The 6,000-nt window shown below is 50.0% G+C and overlaps 1 protein-coding gene across 1 annotated transcript in view; it reads left to right on the top strand.

The window, feature by feature from the left end:
- Positions 1–6,000, top strand: part of SLC13A3 (solute carrier family 13 (sodium-dependent dicarboxylate transporter), member 3) — a 65,548-nt gene that overhangs the window by 52,463 nt on the left and 7,085 nt on the right. The window lies entirely within an intron of this gene.

A 6,000-nucleotide genomic window follows, 5' to 3' on the forward strand; every position in this document is an offset into this window, starting at 1 on the left:
TAGCAAATAGGAAAAATTAAGCAACCCTCTTCAGATCATAACGTCACACTCTGCTTAGGAGCTGGGGCTCGAACTCCTGTCGATGTAATTTCGGAGTCCAGGCTCCTAATGGCTCGGTTTCCAGGACTTCCCAAGTGCCAGGCACTGCTTGAAGCACTTTGCAAATACTGACTTTGTTCATCTTCATAAACACCACTGAAGGAAATGCTATTGCTGCCCCATTGCAAAGATGAGGAAACAGAGGCACCTGAAGCTAAATAGCTTGCCTGTGTTTGTGCAGACAGGTGGCAGGGCCAGGATTTGAACCCATAGATGCTGCTGCTGCGCCCCCCCCCACCTCCCAAATCACTCCCTGTAAGCCCATGCATTTAAAACCACACCCAGCTAAAGGTCAATCTGAAATTAAGGTAATGGAAACCCGAAACTACTCCTCAGATTGCTCTCTTTTTAAATTTAATTTAAAATTTCAGGTTCAAGTGTTACAGTGCAAGTCAGCCATTAAGGTATACACCAATCAGAAGCCCAAGTCTGGGACCTGAGTACCTAGATTCAAATCTCAGTTCTGTCACCCCTTTCGGGGGCCCTTTGGACAAGTTCCTTAACCTCCCTGGGCACCAGTTTTCTCTCTGTGAATCGGCTCAAAGTTCTTACTCTGGGGTTGTTGGGAGTCATTGAAGAAGACATGCTGACGCAATCCATAGCAAACAGGAAATTCTGAGGAGGCCCTGTGCATCCTCAGGCCATGCTCAGTGCAGGTTTTGCTTCCCGGAAGCAGACTCTGAGGTCATTCGGTGACCTTGAGGGGTCGCAATACAGCTGCGAGGCAGACCTGTGGAGCCTCCACCCACCCCATAGAGAGCGCCAAGCTGAGACGCCCTTCAGACATACCCCGTTGGTCAGGGATGGCCAGGCCTTTCCACCCTGGCTTCCCTCCGGCATCTGTGGACATGGCCTACCGGGAGCAGGGGTGACCTTGGGCAAGGTATTCTGGGGTCAGGGGCTGGCAGCGCAGGCTGTCCGCTGCCCGCACTCCCTGCGCTGGGGCAACAAGGCCTTCAAGGAAGTCGGTCTGGGTAGCACACTTAAGTTCTCTACACAGCAACTCTTTTTCTGCAAACTATGTTTTCATTTTATTCTTCCCCACCCCCACCCCCCCCAATAAATAGCACAGTTACAAGTCCCAAGATTTCAAAAAGAGCAAAGGGGTGGATGAGAAAAGGTACTGTTGTTGTCTCCTTTTAAGGAATCCCAAAGACCAGAGAGGTTAACTGCCCGACTCTGGGTTACACAGCTCATTGGTAGCAGAGCTGGGTTTTGAACTGGTGTCTCTGATTCTTTTCACTATGGTCTTCTGCTGGAGCTGTATTAAGGGAGGCTTCCCAGAGGAAGTGACATGCTATCCAGGTCTTAAGAGGACCATGCAATGCATTGGGAGAAAGCGTGGGCTGTGGAACCAGGCCATGCGGTTAGAGTCTCATATCATCTACCTCTTAGCTCTGTGCCTCCGTATCCTCATCTACAAAATAGGAATTCAAATGGATCCCAGCTCACCTGGCCAGGTAGCTCAGTTGGTTGGAGCATCGTCCCAATACAGCAAGGTTGCAGGTTCGATATCCAGTCAGGGTCAATACAAGGAACCAGTGAGCGCATACATAATTGGAACAACAAATCGGTCTCTCTCTCAAAAAAAAATAAAAATAAAAAATGAAAAATATTAGCCCTAGCTGGTTTGGCTCAGTGGATAGAGCGTCGGCTTGTGGACTGAAGGGTCCCAGGGTTGATTCCAGTCAAGGGCACGTGCCCGGGTTGCGGGCTTGATCCCCAGTGGGGGGCATGCAGGAGGCAGCTGATCAATGGTTCTCTCTCATCGTTGATGTTTCCATCTCTCCCTCTTCCTTCCTCTCTGAAATCAATAAAAACATATTAAAACACACACACACACACACACACGATTCCATCTCATAGAGTTGTTGCAATTATTAAGTGAGCCTATTCATATGGAGAACTTAGAGCATAGCCAACATAGCTGGTTATTATGAGGATGTTGGGGAAGAGGGGAATTCAGGATCAAGGATGACACAGAGGTTCTCACCCTGAGCAACTCTGTGGAAAAAGATGTTTACTGAGATGCACCTATTCTGACCCCAAGGGAGGAGGCACAGGGTGACCCCACACCCCAGAGGCTTCTCTGAGCTCAGAGCTCTGGGGGCTGGGCTGCTGGACCGCTGAGCATGCTGGGAGGCCAGTCTGGCCCCTGGCCCGGCCCCAGGCAGCAGGCTGGGATTTCTGTTCAAGGAGGGCTTTGTGTAGCAGCTGCCCCTTTCCCCCAGCTCCTGCTGGTTCCATTCCCTCCCCAGGCAGCACAGCCTGCCCTGGAGGGACCAGAATGCTCACTTCCTGCTCCCTCGTCCCTGCCCAGTGCCCTTGCCAGGCCACAGTGGCCTCCTGTGGCTTAGAGGCCCCTGGATGGGACCCAGGGTGAGTCTGGCTGGGCAGGGTTGGAATCAGATCCCAGAGCTTACTCTGAACTTGGGCAACTCGCTTACACCTACTTAGTGTTCTCACCAGCTTTCTCCTGCTTCAGACTAAATCCATGGCGCCCCCTGCATTTAGACTCCAGGCTGAAGGCTCCCACTGGCCTACACACAAACCCCGTCAGCTCCCATCTGTCTCCTCTCATCCGCTCCACGCCAGTCCCACTGCCTCCTCAGCGTTCCTCAGCCACACCATATTCATTTGCACCCAGGACCTCCGGATGGCTTTCTGCCCACCAATTGCTCCCCCTGAGATCTCTGGGTCCTCACCCTTCAGGTCTCCGCTCCAAGGTCACCACCACAGAAGGGGCCTCCCGGCCAGCGTGTCTAAAGGAGTCTCCCCATCAACACAGCCCCTCTCCCTCTTACCACTCTGCTCACACTGCGTCTGCCCCTCAAAGGATCCCGGTCATTTGTTTGTTTACAGGTGTCTCTCTTGCTAGAATATAAGCTCTGCGAGGGCAAGAATCATATCTGTCTTATCCGCGTGTCCCCTGCACACGGAATACACATTAGCTGGACAGGACCTAGCAGATGGGCGGTTTTGAGGACTGATGACAAGATGGATGTATGGAAAGTGCCCAGAGAGGGGTGATGCATACCCACCTGGTGCTAGCACGGGGGCCACTATCAACCTCACCACTTTTGTTGTTGTTATAATCGTACCGTCTCATGGATAAAAACCTGGCCTGATCCTGGCACCTCTGTGTGTAGTCTTTTAGTCTCCACCACAACAAACTTCTCTACAAATATGTTGAGGGGATGGAGGCTCCATCCCCTCAGAGCGAAGTAGACACATGGTCTTCTTCCCGGTCCCTCATTTCCTGCCCCAGAGGATTGTTGTTGTTGTTAGTTTAATTGGAGAAAGTAGCCACTGAGGTGCTTACCAACCAGGCTGTGAGCTCAAAATTCCAATCCTGGGGCAAGCCATCTGACCTAATTGGCAAATCACAACTTCTTGGTGCCCCAGTTTCTTCAACCACAGAAATGGAGAGAATTCTACTCCTTACCTCCTGGGGCTGCCGTGAAGATTAAATACGTTAATGTTCGCAAAATGCTTACAAGTGAGCCCAGCACAGAGTAAACACTGTAAGTGTTGTTAAGTAAAGTAACTAAAAATAAATCACATCCAGGGCTTACTGTGACACCGGAACTATTTCTATGAGCGCTTGTTTAATCCTTACCACAGCCCCTTGAAGAAACCGAGGGCCAGAGCAGTACCCTGGTATGAATGTTCACCTCATGTATGCAGCCTTCTCTTGTTTCTTTCTTTTAGTCACATTCACTGGCTCTCTCTACCTAAGAATTATTATACAGAGTTGCACACACACAGCTGAACCTACTATGTGCTATGAGTGTTGTAAGAGATTTTCCATTGAGGTTTCAACATTAAACATTTCACTTAGACCAGTGGTTCTCAACCTTGGCTGCACATTAGAATCACCTGGGAATCTTTTTAAAATCCTGATTTCTGGGCCCCATCCTCCAGAAATTCTGTTTCTTTGTTACCGGGTGGGGCCACAACATTAGTAACAAAGAAACAGAATTTCAGGAGGATGAGGCCCAGAAATCAGGATTTTAAAAAGATTCCCAGGTGATTCTAATGTGCAGCCCAGGTTGAGAACCACTGACTTAGACCAAACACCCTCCTTGTAAGATGCGACCCTACTGTTATCACAGAGATCTAGAAGAGGGCCTGGTGGAAGCGGGACAGGAGGAGGAAGAGGGGAGCACCGTCCTGCCTGACTCAGCCTCCCTTTCCCATCCTGCCACGTGACCTCAGGCCCCTCTTGGCATTTCCGAGGATCGTAAAGAACACAACTTGACAACCACTGCGCTGGGTGATTTCTGAGTGTTCTGCCACCTCTGGCATCTCCTGACTTGGTGCTACGAATGACAGCTGGGATGCCCTGGGCATAGATGCCCAAGCCCTTCACTAAATGCTTTAGGGATGAGCTCTTTTTCTTCCAATAATAACCATCTGGGACAAGTACTGTTATGTCCCCATTTTACAGATAAGGACATTGAGGCACAGAGAGGTTAAGTTACTTGGCCAGGATGACACAGCCAGAGAGGATTAAGATGGAGAACAGACCTAGTCTCACTCCACAGCCCTTTCTCCGCGCCCTCTGGCCTTTCCACTTTGACCTTGCCTATTGCTGATCCCAGAGTCCCAGGGACACTGCGGGGCTTTGTGGTCCCGAGGAAACAGAGCTTCTGATTCCGAGGGGACTGGGAGTGGGCAGGTGAGGCCCTTAGGAGTCCCCAAGAGAACCCTAGGCAGTTGGAGGCTCTCCTCTCTCACGAAGCTGCCAGACCTCCCTGTGGCTATGGAGGCTGAGCCAAGGGTATGAGTGGCCGTTGGGATGTTGGCTGGAAGCCCGTCACCCAGAGGTCTGGCTACAGGGAAGTTCTTGACTTCTCATTCATCCAAGTCATTAATATTCCCTCTCTCCAGCCTCTTTCCGTTGAATGGCACACACGGCTGTCCATCTCTTTGCCAAAGCCGTGGCCTCTGGAAAAACCAGCGGCCCATTTTTTACTGTGAAGGGTGCCCTGGGCCAGGGGAGAAGCGGGGTCCTCGACGCTGCCATGTGCCATACTTTCTAGGCCATCAGACAGGCAGTGCAGATGTAAAAGAAACCTCCATTTTACACAGTCTCTTTCAAGGCAAGTTGTAGGGACACGAGTACTATTTTATTTATGGAAAAACAGGGCGCTGTGTTCTAGAATCCATCATGAAATTTTAAGTTTGGGATAAGCAGTAGATTTTCTGTTAAACATAAAAGAAATGTGTATAGTTTCTTTGATAAAGCAGAGTGTATTGGTACCAGATGGCACGGGGTGATTAAAGGGCGGTGGTAGACATACACTTGATTCTAGAAGGCAGGGGACTAACCCAACTCTGCCTTGGCCAACATCTAAGCCTCTGGTTTTGTTATCTTTGTTAAAAACGAAAACAAAAAACAACCTGCCAGACAAGACCTTGTGGGTTTTTTGAGATGTTGCTGCATGGCACCACCAGGGGGCAAAAGAGAGCACAAATTTTACATCTTCAGCTTTGCGGCTTTGGGGTCCTAATGAAGGTGTGCTGGACGCCTGGTAGTTTAGGACACATTTGATGACAGGAGGGAGTAGCTGGGAAGAGTATACATACTATACACTTGTAAATGGAGTCATTCCCAGGGAAGTCCTGGAAAGAGCTGGGGATGATTCTGCAGTATAGACGGGCAGTGTGGAGTCTGGGGCCAGGGAGGGAGCCCTCTAACTCAGTGGGTCTCAACCTGTGGGTCGCGACCCCTTTGGGGGTCAAACGGCCCTTTCACAGGGGTCGCCTAAGACCATTGGAAAACACATATATGATTACATACTGTTTTTGTGATTAATCACTATGCTTTCATTATGTTCAGCTTGTAACAATGAAATTGGGGGTCACCACAACATGAGGAACTGTATTAAAGGGTCG

The sequence above is a fragment of the Myotis davidii genome, unplaced genomic scaffold, assembly GCF_000327345.1.
Source record: "Myotis davidii unplaced genomic scaffold, ASM32734v1 scaffold827, whole genome shotgun sequence".
NCBI classification, from domain to species: domain Eukaryota; kingdom Metazoa; phylum Chordata; class Mammalia; order Chiroptera; family Vespertilionidae; genus Myotis; species Myotis davidii.